The sequence below is a fragment of the Anser anser genome (assembly GCF_964211835.1).
Source record: "Anser anser genome assembly, chromosome: Z".
Taxonomy (NCBI): domain Eukaryota; kingdom Metazoa; phylum Chordata; class Aves; order Anseriformes; family Anatidae; genus Anser; species Anser anser.
This window is the reverse complement of record NC_139723.1, coordinates 72383324-72401187: the sequence shown is the minus strand read 5'-3', so window position 1 is coordinate 72401187 and position 17864 is coordinate 72383324. Positions and strand designations below refer to the sequence as shown.

The 17864-nt window shown below is 42.3% G+C and overlaps 1 long non-coding RNA gene across 2 annotated transcripts; it reads right to left on the bottom strand.

Annotated features, from left to right (window-relative positions):
* Window positions 1-298: 298 nt before the first annotated feature.
* On the bottom strand, window positions 299-16557 carry LOC310890016. Of its 2 annotated transcripts, none has more exons than XR_014576968.1 (3): window positions 16534-16557; window positions 8993-9398; window positions 299-439 (listed from the first exon to the last, which is right to left on the bottom strand). It is a non-coding gene; the product is annotated as an uncharacterized lncRNA (long non-coding RNA). The 2 variants fall into 2 exon arrangements; XR_014576969.1 differs by lacking the exon at window positions 16534-16557 and adding an exon at window positions 11080-13258.
* Window positions 16558-17864: the final 1307 nt, after the last annotated feature.

Here is a 17864-nt window from a genome sequence, read left to right as displayed (position 1 = left end):
GAAAGCAGTGTGAGAAACAGGGGGATTTAAGTATATCCATAAATCAAGGAGGTACAGCAGAGCACATGCTACAAGACATTGTCAGGAACATCGAGTCATTTTGTTGGTAATTGGCCCAGCATCATCGTTGTATACAGGTGATGATTTTTGCCACTGCTGTCTCTAGAACATAGATATTTGGAAGGTTATTTTAATGCTATAGTCATCCTTCATTGATGTAGTTTGGTGTCTGTTCAGAGTGCTGTATGCCACAGGTATCTTCATCATGGGACTTGCTTCATCATGTTACTGCTGCTTCTCTCTTTTTTTATTGCTTTTGCTTCTTCTGTGTTTTCTACCATGAGCTTTTTTCCCAGCAATCTTGTGCTTCTTCTTCATCCATTTTTTAACTCTTCTAATCTGTGGGCTCACACAGAACTTTCTGTCTCCTACGTAGAGACTGCCAGAGCAGAAATCAGTTGTCAAAGAAAAAAATGAAGAATGAATAAATAAATAAATAAATAAATAAATATCATACTTATCATTCACCTACAAAAGCATCAAGAAATATGTTTAATCTTATATTTCGTAGCATGTCCATTTCCTTTTGTCTGTTTTCAGATATGGTAACTGCTAATACGGAAGGTTTACATGAATACACTTTCCTCCAAAGTCTGAAAAAACTTTCCTGCTTCAGTCATTCTGAAGAGAACCACACTGCAAAACTCTACATTTCTATTGCCAAAAAAGTAAGTAGATTATTATTACTATTGTTGTGGTCATCATGGAAATGGTCTAGAAATGAAAAATTTCCAGTATTAGATACAAATTTGTCAGTTTAAGCCAAACATTGTAATATTGTACCAGCCAAAATAATAATAATAAAAAATTAAAATAATTGAAATTGCTAAATTGCTTATGTGCAAAAGTAAAGCCAACTAGTGAGTTTAGGCAGGGTTTGCAGGGGATCAAGAATTGGAATAAAAAAATAATAAATCAGAGAACCCTGAGGTGCCTAAGTCCTTTTTCAATGGTGAAAATAAAGCACGTGTCAAAGTTAGTGCAGGCTGAATAAAGATCAATATTTTTATTGAAAGGAAATTCAATTTTAGCAGCCTTAAGTTCAAACAGCACAACAAAGGACAATTCTTAGATCACACACAATCTTATGTTTCAATGAATTTCTGTAAGCAAACTAAGATTCTACTTGTTAAAATGATGCCTAATATGTTTCAATTTGACAGTACCCCTCTCACAGTGAAGCACCCAAAACATTTCTTACATAACAGCTTCTAGGTGACACAGGCCATCAGCTTTCTGGATTTCAAACCTCTCCACTCTTGGGAGAATTCCTTTGGGAATTTCATCTGAAATTTTCGTGCAACAGTTAAAGGCCCCAGGAAACAAAGCTAAAAAGAGTAATAACAAAGTTAGAAATGGCTTAGATATGAGGGGACAACCCATAGCTTAACTTCACAGAATCACAGACTGGTTGAGGTTGAGAGGGACTTCCTGAGATCATCTAGCCCAGCTTCCCTGCTGAAGCAGCATCAACTAGAGCAGGTTGCCCAGGACTGTGTTCAGTTGAGCTCTCAGCATCTCCACAAATGGAGACTCCACAACCTCTCTGGGAAACCTCTTCCAGTGTCTGACCACCCTCACAGCAAAAAATGTTTTCTTGCATTCTTGCTTTTTACCCTCCTCTCTCGTCCTAAGATCTTGAATCAGCCTCATTATCATTTGTCTTTGAAATTATTAATGCTATTGATGGATTTTGTGTTTTCTTTTTCCCCTGGGGCTTGTGGGTTCATGACTGAATATGTCTCTGCTAGGGAATGATCTCCTGCAGATTTTTTCCTGCTTGATAAACACCATCTTAAAATTAAAAAAAAAAAAAAAGTGATTAGAGGTTAAAAATCAGATCCTAACTCAAGAATTTTTGGTAACAAATAGTAACACTTTAATGTTTGTTTTTCTTCATCACTAACACAGAAATACACCTTCTAAAAGGGATTCCCTTTGAGAGTTCAAGGACAAGGCGAGCTGTGTGGTTGAGGGATTTATCTCGGATGTGAGAGTCTCGGGATCAAAACCATGCTTCAAAGTGAGCACAACAAGGACTTCTCTGTCCCAGCCAGTGAATCAATCTGTGTACGGTAGGGAAGGAATCTTCCTATTTGATTTTATTTTTTTCCTGGCCATGAAAAGAGTCATGCTGTTTCTTAAGTAACCATTCAGCCTTGGAGTGCAGGAGTCAAAGAGCAAAAAAGATAGAAATAAGAATAAGCGAGAGAATCCATTTTCAATGGTTGCTGTAAACAAGAAAATAGAAGTCTCTTTACAAAATTTCCCCTAAGAAGACTGTGTGACCTGGTTCTCACAAGAAATCTCTCTGAGAGCTAGAATAACAGAGCATGCTGGCAGAGCTGCAGCAGTGAGCTAAAGCAGCTAGCAGTATAGCAAAATTGACCAAAGGCCAGTCACGCTACCTGCTACAGCTTGCAGGAGGTTTTTGTACCCAGTGGGGTAGCTGACAGAGCCCTGGGACTGCACAGTCATAAAGGAGGGTGAAAGGCACCAGCTGCTCTGGTAGTTGCCTCCTCGGCAACCCAGAGAGGAAGGCTATAAATAATTGTATGGTGCAAAAGGATTAATTAAGTATTGTATGTTACATGTATTATTTCCCTGATGTCCTTTTCTTTTCTCTCTTGAGAAGAGAGAAAACAGCATACTGTTCATGAAGCCAATTAATTCATGTTTGCAAATGGGAATTCAACTCACAGAGCACCACTAAGTTTAATTTTTTCTGAGGGTTTATGACTGTTAGTGACTGAAGTATGAACGTTCATTGTTGCCAGTCGGCTCCTTGCAGAAAAATTACACAGGAAAAAAAGCTCAGGGAAGGGTAATTGTATCTTGAATGTTATCTGAGGTCTAGTCCTGTGCTTCTCTGGGGTCTAGTAAACTAAAAGACTTGCAAGGCCAGCACCGCCAGCCTCAGGCAGAATCACCAGATACTACAGAAGGTTTTAGCGTGAGGCAGCTGTCTCCTGAACTTGTACTCGGCTGTCACTTGCTTTGTTCCCTTGATCTGGATTGTATTGAACTGTCCTTTGCACACTTTATAACTGAAAATTAATAAATTATTTTTGATGTACTTTAATAGCTGTATAAGCTGTATAAACATACGAGGAAATTAAAGCAAAATTAGCAAAATTAATTGCTAATTAAAATTAGCAATTTTAGAATGAATTCAGTTACCTGATGCTCAGTCGATCTGTGAACTGGAGCATTAATCCTCTCTAAATCATGCAGCTATGCAAAAAAGTATGCCTCTACATATGAGAACACACAACAGACTCCAATGAAACTGGTGAATACACTGACAGAAAACAGACTGAAATTTTGTAGTAGAGTGTGAATGAGGTGGTGCTTATTTCCCTTTCTTACAGAGACTGAGAACCTGTTAGTAACTTTTTGTTGGAGGCGTGTGCTTAGAGAGGCAGTCTTGCTTTCATAGGCGTGTATGGGTGTTGACCCTGAGGAACTCCAGTCTGCACTAACTTCACTGCTTTTCAACAAAAAATAAGCTATCGCTTTTAAATAAAATTTGATTTTTTGTTGTTGTTGTTCTGTACATGCATGTACAGTTACAATATGGCAAATAGAAATTAATTAGAATTTAATAGAAATTAAATTTAATAGAAATTAAAGAACAGTCAGGGCAGTGAGTCAAGGAACTTCTGTATTTCCCCCGAGCCCCAGAAGAAGGGACCTCTTGTCCTGGAGCACTGGGATGAGTTATTAACATAACTGTGCTCTGATCCCATAAGTGGGAAGGAACTAGGTGGTAATAAGCAAAGCTAATGAATTCAGCCCAACCCAATACCAGAAATATGTTTGGGTTTCAGCAATTAGGTCAGGCTCATTAGTTGTAATCACTGGTCCACACAGTGGTTAAAAGAAAAGAACTGCGGTTTTACACACGGATGTTGGCCTGGCCTTTTACTGCCCTTTGTCACTCAAGAGATTTTTCCAGTGCTGGCCATTTCACTTGTCTCTGTGGCCCAGTGACACAATGAGAAATCCACGGCTGCTTATCAAAAACTGTTTAGACCTGTTGTGTGACAGTGAGCCTCTTTAATGAGGACACTAAAGGAGCAGCTGACAGGATCAACGAGCTTAGCAATCATCTCAAGACAGGTCCACTCAGGGATTGCTCTGCTGTTATTTCAGCAGGTGGTATTACTTGCTTTGGTATTTATTCCTTGGGAACACTCACCTGGGAAAGATCCACTGCTATTTAAATGTTTTGTGTCCTATTTTGGGGTGGCCTCTACTACTTCAAATCTTGCAGGAAATTCCACTGGTGCAAGTTAAGCACTCTTGCAGAGGGCAAACAAGAGTAACTGGAAAACACCCTCACTCACCCAACCTTCTCTCTCAAGGATGCCTAGAAAGGACCTCCTTTTTGGATGCATGCTTTGCCTCTGCGGCTTGTGGAATACACTATTACTATTCTTTTTATTATGCTGGATTTATTTAACATGCTATGTATAGCTTTACCAACTTCAGAAGAAGTGGAGAGAAAGGACAGCCTTGCATTGGCTTCCATATCTTATCCTCTACCCAGCCAAACTCAGTATGTAGAAACGTTTTTCATCATTTCTGCTTTGCTTTCTTTGGTCATCATTCTCAAATTCGAGAGCCACATGATTAGCAGTTGAAGAAGGCCATGTCATCTAGAGTTCAGGCAAGAAATGTTAAAAGCAGTTACTGCTTCCTGCTCAGTTTCTGGAGCAGCCATGAACACTTCACTCTTTCTCCAGTTTTGGGCTGATTACCCTAGATTTTCTTTCCCATTTACAGAAACTGTAGTGCCTGGTGAAGGGACCTCCTGTGGAATACAGCAGCAGTAGCAGATAGCTATTCTGCTGGTCTCTGGCTGCCGTTTTTAGGCAGACAGGGCTAGATAAATGTTCCCCTGTGGGTAGACACTGGGAGAAACACAGCAGCCATTGGCTCAGCCAGGCTCTTCTGTAGGAAATTTATCACAGCAGGACAGGTCATTGTCTCATATTTTAGCTGAAGGGGACCAGGTGGAGAAAAAAGAGGAATCACAGAATCACAGGACTGTAGGGGTTGGAAGGGACCTCAAGAGATCATCGGGTCCAACCCCCCTGCCAAAGCAGGTTCCTTAGAGCAGGCTGCCCGGGTAGGTGTCCAGGCGGGCCTTGAATATCTCCAGAGAAGGAGACTCCACAACCTCCCCGGGCAGCCTGTTAAGGAGATGAAGCCACACAGAAATAGATAGCGAGTGATGGAGCCATGGCATTTCCCACCCCTGCACCTTTTTGCTCCTTTTAACCAAGCACAATAGAAATACTGGGCTGTAGGTGGGAACAGTGGGAAAGACATTTTTGGTCCCCATCTCAAATACCCGATAGGTAGGTCTTGCATTTACACAGACCAAGGGAGTCCAGCAAAGATGCACACAGTTATTAAGCAGAATGGGCTCTCCCAACAAACCCTGTGTTCAGACAGACAGCTTATCTTGCATGGTGAAATCCGGGAACCTGGGGCTCTTTCTGTGTCTAAACTGAAATGTGAGATCTGTGGCTAAAGTGTCTCAAATTCATCGTGCGTTGATGCAGCCCTGCACTGATTGCACAACTTCGGCACTGCTGGGATTATCAGCAGCAGTCATCAGTGTTTCCTAATGGAATTCTTTTGTGGTTACAAAGTAGGCTTTGTACATATGCACAAAAAGTCCTTGCATTGATTAACTGGATTAATGTCTTGATTAGTCAGACTATGATAAGTATTAAAACGCTCTAGTCTCAGTACAGCGATTCCCGTAGATAAATTTCCCTCCTTAATCCAGTGCTGTTGATTTATGACCATCGAATCCAGGCTCTGCCCTTGGAAGGAAGATTTATCTCAGAACATGTACACTTTATACTAACTGCTGTAAGGCAGATCATTTAGTACCCGTTTGCTAATGAAGCTGCCAGAAAATGTTTCTTTCATCTAAAACAAACTTGGGGCTGCTTTAAGAGTTCAGTACCTTAAAGCATGTCTTTTTAGCTTGACACAAAGTAGGTCAGTAACTATTTCATTATGAAGAAGGCTCTGAGCCTGCTTGGCAGGTGAACAAAGCAGGTTGCTAGAATCCTTGGCAAACACAGCGTAGTTGTACTCTGTTAAAACACGGAGGTTGCTCAACAGCTGGAGTTGAGAGGGGAACTCAGATGCTGAACTGTGCCTTATTAAACCTTTCCTTCATCTAGATTGTATGAGAATACACAAACCTGAAGCATAGAACTGAAAAAGAGACAAAGAAAAGATTTAGAAGGGATTCTAAGCTATATCTGCTAAAGTGGTGAAAATAACGTTTAATAAAATATAAATCATAATATATAATTTTCTGGCTTAGAATAAATATAAATGAAGTTATTTAGTGATGCCTTTTCTGCTCTGCTAGGAGGACTGCTGTTAATACAGACAGTTTCAAGCCAGGAGGGCTAACTGGAGACTGACAGATGGGTGTGCCATACAGGCCATGATTTGCAGATGTGTCTTGGTCCGTCAAATCACCATCGGTTTGCAAGCTTTCTATTCCCATGCAGCATCCTTGATGCAGGCTGAAAATTGGCAAAGTGCACTCTGAAAATTGTCAAGCAGTATGTTTCTGACCAGATACTGGTGTGGTCAAACAAACACTATTATCCAGTGCCTAACCAGAAGGTGAAATTTCTACTTTTCTTAGCAAATAAAAAAAAACATGTAATGTCTTGCACATTGCAATGCAACAAGAAGTTGTCATATTAACATATATCTCTTATTTTTCTATGAAGCAATGCAGTTTAATAAGAAGAAACCCACCTCCCACACTGCACAGATGACCCTCATGGTGACCAGACTGGTGTTACTAGAATAACTTGACTGGGATAACTACAGCTAACTGCATCAGGAATACCCAGACAGTCTTATTTACATGTGATTCCAACCTTGTAGCATTTAGCACTTGTTTTGGATGCTTTTATTATGCAAGAATTATCAAGTTTCTGTCTTCATGTCTTCAAAATTAAATATATGTAGGAGTTTTCAAAAGAGAACTGTCTTCTCAAATTGAAATTCGGATCAACCACCTTTGAAATAAGTTTCCTTGTCCAACCTGCTGCTTAGCCCCTCATGCATTGCCACAGCAGGTGTGACAGTGTCTGGCACTGTAAAACCATGATGCTGAAAGCAATGAGTGGATAGAAGAATATCCTGTTTGTTTTTTTGTTTGTTTGTTTTCAAAGCAAATTTGACCTTTTTTTTTTTCTTTTAATTACTTTAAGGGGAAAAATAAAATATAAATAAATAAATAAATAATAATAATAATAATAATAATAATAATAATAATAATAATAACACCTTCCTGGAAACCCTTCCTGCCACACTTCAAAACAGCCTTGCTCTGCTTATTTTCTGGCACTGCCTGGCAGAAACGTTCCTGCCTGTGGCTGGGTGTAGTTTGGCCACCAGATGGCTTACCTGGCGGCAGTTCAACAGCTGCCAATCCACAGCTACGAGCAAAGGAAACTTTTGTAATTCGGTATGTAGCAGCCCAAAATTTATTCATGTCTCTGTACCGTGCCACTGAAATGAACAGATGCATAATGGCCAGCCTAACTAAGCAGCCTAACGCGAGTGCTGGTTCAGATGAGGGTAGGGTGTGCCCGTGCCCATACAACCAGATGCAGTTCTGCCTTTTTTATTGCGGGCTCTGCTGTTTGAATGTTGTTGTTAAATGTGGAACATGTTTGTGTAAGGAAAATTAGGCGATGAAGGTATTTCCCCTGTGCCAGGTAGTTCAGTATGAAAGAATGAGCGTTAAGAAAACCTTTACTTTGACCTGTGTCTGTGTGTACATGCCATAGCTGTTGTGCAAGACCTTGCTGACTGGCCAGATCATAAATCTAATGGAAAGGAACTCACACAATCTTCTCAGGCCAGCAGTTGCAGTGGCCATTTTAATGGGACAAAACGTTAAGGCACATTTTGTCCATGTGTTCTCTAAATCACCAGGGAACTCTGCATTTCCTACTCCTACTGTAACCAGTGGAAAATGGGGAAAGTGCAAGTGATATTTGCAAGAAATTGCAAAGATTGATGTTTTCCATAATTTGAGTCATCTTCTCTGAGAACACAACTTATTTTACACTAGCAAATTACAAAAAAAACACTATGAATTCAAGCACAGCACTGGCTAATCTGTTATGAAAGTTATTTTGATGGGAATACAGGAGGAAAAAAGCAAGCATTAGGAGATCTCATGGAGCCTTGAGATGCACAGTGAATGCGAAGCAAAGCTGTGAAAACCCCTTCGCTGCGTATGAGAAATTGGTTACGTGAAGTATGTCCTTATAAGCATTTTGAAATCTTTGCCATCCAGGACATGTGAACATAAAACGAAAAAGAACAAGTGATTTTCTAGCATATTGCCTCTCAAGAAGCTCAGAAAGTACGAAAGCACAGCTGAACTAGAGAGATCCCTTTAAACAAACAGTAAAATTTTATTACGTGTTCTGTCGGAAATTACTGCTTTAACGGTCTTACACCTTCAGCAACGAAAATTTCTCAGCTACAGTGTTCCTGACAATATTTGCTATGATAAATTACCCACACGGCTTTTCCTTGTTTAAGCCATTTTGCAGAATGACAAAGTCCCCACATCAGTTAAGGGTAACACGAAGGAATGCTCAGGTGAAACTAATTCCACTGAGACAAACTCCAGTTGTTCTACACGGGTTAGGAGAGCCAGCTTTCAGTTTTAAAACCTTCCCATGCTACAGCACAGACCTTTAAGCTATCATCTTTGATCCCTTGCAGAGCTGCAGAGGCTTAAGGAGACACAATTCCAGGTAGACACGCCTTGGGATTTTTTTTTTTTTCTTTTCATTTTTTTTCCTTCTACTTTTAGGAAATTAAAACATAGAAACAGATAAACTGCAGTTGTACTTACTCTCAGACGTCTGACTGACTGCGACTGTTAGGAGAGCAAGAACAGTGACTAAGTTCACATCCATTCCTCCCAGGAGCCGAGGTGCGCTGAGGGAGCTGGCTGTGAGTTACAGGAAATATCGTGTGGCCCGACCTCCCGGCTGCTGGGGAAGAACGTGATTGCCAGCCCCACCCTGGGCAGCAGCTCGAAGTCGGCTCTGTCCTGTACGGCACAGCGGGCTTCAGCAGGACTCCCCTTCTTACCTCTTCTTATCTTCGTACGTGCACACGGGGAAGTCTCGGCCCGGTGGGAGAAGAGGCTCTGCTTATGCGGCAGCACCAAGGCCGCTCTGCCTCACCGTTGCATCCTCCGAGCCCTCCTCGCTGAGGAGGCTTTTCAGCAGTAGAAGTGCTGCATATAGAAATGCCTCGGAAACAAACATTTGCAGGATTAAGTCAGGAGGACAAAAACAAACCAAGCATCTTTGTTATTAGATATTGCCTCTGTGTGAAAGCTAAACATGCGACCACACAGGCCAAACCCGCTGCACTGTAAACAGGCTCAGCCCCAAAGAGCCACTTGCCATGCACCAGCTTTGTGTTCGAGTGTCGTGTTTTCAGCTGGTGAAAGACCCTAAACAAGGGCTGTGTTATTTAGCACGCCTTAGCCCCTTTCTGACCGGCTGGTAGGGCAGCAGCCATGCTGTTCGTGAAAGAGACTGGAACGTTTTTTGGCAAAAGACAGCTGGGAATGGTATATCCCTGGTATATACCCCTCCATTTTCTCATAACTCTCATTTCTGCAGCCATGTCGATAATTTTCTGTGATACTAGAGGAACACTCAGTCTGAACAAACGCATGGCTTTCCATGAGAAAAAAAAAAAAAAAAAAAAAAGTTGTATATTTGGAGGCTGATAATATCTGTAATTCTTCTGTGAGCGGCATCAGAAAGGGTTTTCCTGACTCATGCAGGGGAAAACTCTGGGGAAAATAACACCTGAAATTTCCTGCTACACATGACATAGGTCACAGGTTCACATTTTCTAATGCCTGGAAATATTACCGCGTGGTATCTGCCTGAACTGAGCACAGCAACAGCAGCAGGTGGTTTCCATATTTTGCCACCCTCCACCACTGCCAGTGCCATGCAGGCTGTCTGCTGGGACCTTTTCTAAGACCGAACTAGATAAATCAGCTCAGGAAGTCCATGACTCTTCAGCCAGGCTCACCTTTGCTCTGGCTCATTACAGCAGTTCTTACCATTCCTAAATTTCCAGAGCACAAGATATAAGAAATTGCTAACCTCAGTGACTTTAATCTATGCTTGCACTGTCCCAACACCAGTTTTACAGTTCAGCCTCATAATAAATTACTATCGTGCGATCAAACTGACCGGCTATTACAGCTTTACTTCGTAGCTCTTGGTTCCTGCTTGACACTGTTATCTACCAGGATAAGAGAATAAGGCACCTGCAGAGTACTACACATTCAAATGAGGCTCTACTGTGTTAAGAGGAGAAGATAATGTGTGCCACTTCACGTATGATTTCGGGGAAGTCGTTTGTGTTGAAATCAACAAGCTGACTCATTGCTGGCATTTAATTACAGTGAAAAATCTGTTAAAAAGTCTAAACTGCCACTACCAAAGCTAAGACAGCTCTCAGCGCCTTAATTAATATGAACTTAGGTAAGGACAAGACTATTAGCAGCATTAATGTACTTCAACATAGCACAAAGAGGAATAGTCTAAATAAAAAAGGTGTTACTGAAGTAACGTGCTAAAGAAATGGCTTCCGTCAGTACTAATTGGGTTTTGTCTCCTCGACACTGCAGAACTGGGTGCTTTGTGTCCCCGAGGATACTGACACCAAGTAGTTTGCTCTGACAAATGCTTCGCATGGGATCTCCAGATGCAGTTTTAAACGCCTGGTACAGATTGCAAAAGTTTCAGTCCAGTAAGAGTAAGGAGTGTGCCAAGCTGTAGCAGTGATGGGGTGGGAGAAGGAACCAAAGCACCCTGCACAAGAAATGCAGAGTGTTCCCAGGTGGCTGCTCAGACACACACACACATATCCTGTGTCACACAAACACAGAACAAACACGGATACCTGCAGGCATTCATTTCTCTGCTGCTGACAAAATGCTGTGGCATGCTGAATACAACTCACTTCTTCAGTCAGATTACTCGATTTTAGCTCAAGTTTAACATCTTCTGTGCCTTCGGAGTTCACAGTGACATTCACAGCTCCAGAACAAAATAAATGCATGTTCACTTCAATGGGAAAGTACAGCAAGGAAATGATTATTATGGCAGACCCGGAACATGATTTCCACTTTATGGAGGCTGTGTAATGTGCCAATAATTTAGAATGTCAAACCTATTAGAACAGGGCAAAATGTAAACTGAGAAAATAACTCCATTTTATGACATTGAGAAATTCAAAATAAAAAATAAAGCCAGGAAACAATAGCAAATATTGTGCTATGACTCCGCTTAAACATACAGGCAGCCGTCCAACATACAAAGAAAGAACAAGTTAGCCAGAAATTCTTTTCCCAGAATTGCACTGACATAGTTGACAATGGCATTAGTTGCAATTATGGCTGGAGGAACGTGAAGGCTTTTATTGACATATTGGCCTGGACTGAATTCAAACCTCAAATGAAAGCTCTAACCTGCAGGCAGAAATATTGCAAGTGAGAAGGTAGTCATTCCTCTGCCCTGAGAAACAAGGCAAATTCTTCCTTTAGCCATTTTTAAAGTTCTGTCTTGATTTTTTTCTACTTTAACTGATGGAAAAGCTACATCTGAGAGCAAAGCCTTTAATTTTTTGAGCAGAGGACTGTGACTTTCTCTATGCTAAAATGCACTGTAAATGCACTGTGTCTCACACCTTTCTCCAATTACACAAGCACAGGAAGGCGTAAACTGCCCTTCTTTAACCCCCTCCTTGCCCTTGAACAGCTTTCTGCAGTGAAAGGTACGGCACGGGGAACAGTAGCCACATGCTTCTGCCCTGCCCGTGTACCTGCACCCCAAACCAAGAAGTTCTGTGCAGCACACATGAGGAAACCGAGGCTTGAGAGCCTTCAAGTCTCTGGAGCCAAACTTCCAACAGAAGTGCTGATTACTGGTGAAGAACAAAACCACCAATTCCGCTTGTTAAGTCAGGATAAATCGTGTTAAAACAACTTTGGATCATTGCTGTCTTCAGCAAGACTTAATTTGAGCCTTTGCTCTTGGCTTACTGGTAGATGTAATGGACTTCTCTGTTACTTCGCTTCCCATTACTCTGCTAAGGCACACAATAATCAACTTGCAATAACTATTTTATTTTTTTTCCTAGAATGGCCTAAATCATGAATGAACAGAGGGTATAAATTACAATTATACTTTGCACTTTGTAGAGATGTCTCCAATTGTTTGTGTGGGTAACAAAACCCCAAGCCATGATCTCTTCAGACATCCCCTATTCTAGACAACACCTTACACAGGCGGAAGGAAGAGAAGCACCTTGAGGAGGCACTGGAGCACCCACGTCCCTTCCTGCTGGCCGATGTCCCCGCAGGCAGACGATGCTGCCGTGGCTCCCTCTTCACTGCCCAGCTGGGGCTCAGGACCCCATGCAGCAGTTGCAGCCCCGGCGGGGGGGAGATGAGGGCACTTGTCCCAGCCTCTGCTATTGCCTGGCACCTAGGGGTGAGGGCCTGAGCCTGGATCTCCTGCTCCCTCAGCGGGCCTCCTGACCGTTAGGTTGCTACAGACTGGGGTGGAAGCGGAGCTCAGCGGAATAATGCAGGCTTTTGTGCTGGGGAGGAGGCTTCAGGCTCTCCGCACCAGGAAGACGAAGGTGTGGTGCCAGCTCTGTCTCCAGTGCCAAAAGTGCAGAGAAACACCTCCTTTTTTCTACTGTCTGCTTCAATAAGATGTCCTTTACAGGTATTGCATCTGCAGCAGCTGACCCCCACAGACACTATGCAACAGCCAGGCATTTACCTGCAGGTGGCTTTACTGGATTTTAGCTCTTACTGTGGTAGCATCTCTCTTCCCCAATGGAAATAGCACAGAGAAAGCATGAGCAGAGTCCAGGATTCACCTCACAAACTTTCTTTAGAACTGCCAGAGTGCATCATTGCCAGTGGACTGGATGGCTTGGCTGCCAGCAGAGTGTTTCCATCATCTGGGATGTCCAAATTAAAGCCCTTTCCATATCTCCAATGTGACGTTAAAAGTTGCCATACTGTTATGGAGGTTGAGAAAAAGAACCTATTTCACTGGGAAAATGGACAGAGGGAGAAACAGAAGATGTTATTAATCTTCCAGGTCGGGGGGGGGGGGGGGGGGGGGAAGTGCAAAGTAAGCCCTTAGGAAGTTGTGGAAGTTGTGAAGTCCCTTTCTCAGGCTAGCAGCTATAACACTTCCCCTCTCAACCTCTCCACCCTTTACAAGCCAGTTTTACTGCAGAGGAAGACCATGTGAGAGAGGCTCTGAGAGGACCTGCATGCACTAAAAAGAAAGGAGAGTGGAGGTTTTCCATGGCTGGCTGCTGCTTTATTCAGGTGATAACCCGATGCTGAGATATAAAACAGGAAATAAGAATATTGGAATTTGTGTTTCTTAATAGAACAAAGACCAACAATTCTGCATGCTTTCCTGTCCTGGTTCCAGTTAGGACAGAGTTAATTTTCCTCCTAGTAGCTGGTAGGGTGCTATGTTTTGGATTAGGATGAGAAGAGCGCTGATAACATGCTGATGTTTTAATTGTTGCAGAGCAGTGTTTACACCAAGCCAAGGACTTTTCGGCTTCTCGCTCTGTCCTGCCAGCGAGCAGGCTAGGGGTGCAGCAGGATCTGGGAGGGGACAGACCCAGGACAGCTGACCCAAACTGGCCACAGGGGTATTCCATACCATCTGACATCATGCTAAACAATATATAGGGGTGGCTGGCCGGGGTGGGGGGGGCCGGCTGCTCGGGGATAGGCTGGGCATCGGTCAGCGGGTGGTGAGCAATTGCGTTGTGCATCACTTGTTTCTTACACATTATTATTATTAATACTATTATCATTATCACTATTATTATTATTATTTTTCCTGTCTTAATAAACTGTCTTTATCTCAACTCACAGGCTTCACTTTCCCGTTTCTCTCCCCCATCCCAGAGAGGGAGAGGGGAGGGTGAGCGAACGGCTGTGTGGTGTTTAGCTGCCGGCCGGGTTAAACCACATTTCCTATTAAAGATCCTTATTTTAAGAGATTTTATTGGCTGCATAGCTTAATAATTCTCTCAAACCAAACCCAAAATATGAAGTTTACATCAGTTGTCCACATACTCTTTTCTCAACTCTGTCTCTCAAAAGACTTCTCATGACAAGGCTGAGTACCAAAGACCAGGTGCTCCTAAGTTTTGTTGGCATTTTTTTCGTCTTAGGCCTTAACTGACTTTTGGACGAGACAGAGTCTGTTAATTTGGATTCTGAAATGCAAAAACCAGACAAACACATGCAAAAACTCACAAACACACCATGGGTGAAAATGCACGCCTGTGGGGCCAGTATCTGACCAGTGGTCTGGTTCAGCATGATGCTTTTTTTCTAACCTGCTTCTCCTGAGCCCAAAAGAGCTTGAGACTGGTTTTCAGAGCATAGATTCTGAACATCTACCTGGATTTCCCTATCTTTTAAACCCCAGCATTGTCTGCATAGAGGCATAACACAAGTGACAAATGTTCAATGGAAACTAATCAAACCAAGTTTAAAAAAAAATAGTTGGTGTTCTTTTCCACAAACATAAATAAATACAGATGTTCTGGTCTTACGTTTTGGCTAAAACATGTTTATGGTCACAAGAGACTTACGCAGGGGCAAACGCAAACATAACCACTGCACGAGGTTATACTAACACAGGGCTGTGAGGAGTACATGACAGACGTTACATCAAAACGTGAGGATCAACAGACTTGCAACACACAATTTTACGGGGAATAAATGTGATTCTCCCTCTTTCCTAACCCAAATTCACCGACTGTTAGTGTGGCTTGTGAAGTCACTATTAACCCTGAACTATGTTCTCTTGCAGCCTTTGTTTGTACCAGGAAATTAAATTTTGCCTTGTAAGCCATCACGCCCACGTTACATCTTCGTTACTGAGCTGGCACCACAGCTTTCGGGCTGCCTCTCATGGTCTCCCTCCTGCCAGGTAACAGAGTCCCTCGCAGCTCTGAGGCCGTGGCGTGCTCTTTAGTCTGGCGTAGTGCGCTTGGTTATTCATTCACAGGATCAAATTCACACTTTTCCTATGCTCAGCATAAGTTTGGAAGCTGGGGAAGAGGAAAAAGAGCTTCACAACTTCGTTTATGCTTCTCACAGACGGAGCTCAGACAGGAGAAGGGAGCTTTGGTGAAGGATCTTCCCTTTCTGAAGGGTGCCCGGGCCCCTGATCATGGCTTTGTGCAGAGCACAAGCCAGAGTGCTGTGTTTTTACCCCAGGTCCGTGTGTGGATTTCCTCCTAATGCTCGTCCTGCATCAGGAGTTGGTGTAAATGGGGAAAACTCACTGCATCAGGAGCCTTCATCCAAAACACCTGCTTGCCCTGCCTGCTTTGATTTTAATTCCCCCTTCTTATAGAAGGGCACAAAAGAACTTTGGTGCAAAAATCTACTGAAGATTTTTTTTTAAGAGAAATTAAGAAAAAAAATCAACTGTGTGGGGCAAGTTTGGCAGCTCTCTTTCTGCAAGACCAGGTGCATGAGTTTCACAAGTCCAAGGGGCATGGAAAATGCCAACATTTTGAAAAATATATATATAATTTATGATTTGCAAGTCTATTACTTGAAGCTAAACAAGACCAGGATCATTTCCTCTCTTTTCATTTACATTTTTATAGTTAAATGTTACCTAGAAGATGTAAAACAGACTATTTAGATTGGAGACTACTTGGTAAGGGACTGTGTCATTGTTACTCAACAAACAACATAATGAGTGATTGAAACCTTCCTGCACTACCCAGAACAAATACATTATTAATAAGGATGTTGTTAATGATATGCCTGCTTCTGCAGTCCTCACTCACTAATACCAGGAAGAGTTTTGTGTTTTGTTTGCTGGATTTGGCTTGCTTTTTCTTTTTTCTTTTTTTCTTTTTTCTTTTTGAGTCCCACTTAAAGAAACGTGGCCACCACATATTCCTCACTTGCTACAATGGTGATGCTGTTAAATTTGCACAGTGAAGCAAACCCCTCTCCCAGCTAACTAACTGAGGCTGCACAGGGCTGGCAGAATACAATTTGACCCGCAAACTGGAAAGACACACGATCAACTTTGCACTGAAACCCCTCCCAGGTTCCGCTGACCACTGAAAGTCAGGCAAGCAAACATTCCCCCGTGCTGCGTCTCTGTCCTCAGGCACCCCCAGCTGCGGGCTGCCAGCCCCTGGCGTAACGCCGGGGCAAGGATGGGGCCGTGCAGCAGGTAGGGGCTGCCCGCCCTGCCGTGAGCCCTGCTCCCCAAAAAGCCTCACGCACGCTCGCCACCATAATCCCTTTGCTCCCTCTTCTCCCATTACCTGAAGGTTTCCAGTCCATCAGACACTTGAATGGAACAATGCTGTTGTACGTTTGTATTTACGGACTTGGGGCAGGAAGGAGGTTTACTTTGGCAAGTGAATTTATTGCCTTAGTTCCTCGTCGCTATTCCAAAGCCTGTTTGCTGGCATTGGAAAGTGGTTTGCAATAACCTGTTCTCTTTCTGTAGATCTAAAACCCAAACTGTTTCATCATTTCAGGCCAGCTAGCAGGATGTGACTGGTATATCTTTTAACCATGAAATTCCCTGCTAGAAATTGCCAGGTTTGAAACGAGCTCCTCTCTGGAGCTGTCTTTTTCTTGAAAAACTACATTTCATCCCAGCATTCCCCAATCAGCTCTACTTTTTCAGCTTTGAAGAATTTCTCTTTGAACATACTTATCTGGCCCAGCTTCCCTGTTTGTTTTTGTTTGTTTGTTTTGTTCTGGTTTTTGTTGTTGTTGTTTGTGTTTGTTTTATATATGTATATGTTTTATATACGTATATATATATATATATATTTAGGCTTAATTAAGGACCTAGTGAGATTAAGTAATGTTTATAAAGCTCTTGGGAGATAAAAGTATCTGTGCTAAATGTTACCAGCAGGTCACTTCTGGAGATAGGAACAGTAGAGGGAAGAAAACAAGTGTCAGGCAAGAAGTTTTGCTTTGATAAGTTGCGAAGGGATGTAACACCTAATAGCATTAAAATGTATTTCGTGCATGTCACGGGACACTTCTGTCCATTGTTTTGATTCTGAAAGCCTAGCAGTTACCTCCTCCAGAAGGCCTGAGTAACACAACAAACCTTACAGCCACTCTCATGGCACAACAAAAAAACAGGTCAGGCAGGAGATAAACAAACAGCTTGGTAAAACACTTTCTTCTCTACGCACCTCTGCAAGTCATCTCCTTCTCCTTTAAGTAGGCTATTAATTTATTCCCCAAATGCCAGCAAGTATGGGTTTCTTTGTGATAGAAAGTCAGCAGAAATAACAAATTCCCTTTGCAAATGTGATAGGAGAGTGTTTTCAAACAATGTCTTACGTACAGATTATTCTGCCACATTGTTTCAAGTCTGGATATAATATATATTTCAAAGATTTTAGTAGAAGTTGTTCTCAGTATACAGAGAAAATCTGTGCTTGTTACCTCTCGAGATGTAATTATGGCAGTTTGCCAAGCTGGTTGGAATCTGAGCTGAAAACTAAAGCTTTTATCTCCATCAGTAAAGTAACTTCTGGCAGGCATGATATTCTTGCGTAAGGAAACATCACCAGTGCCAGGGAAATAGCCTGATCTCTACCTCAATCAATACTGCTGCTTTTGA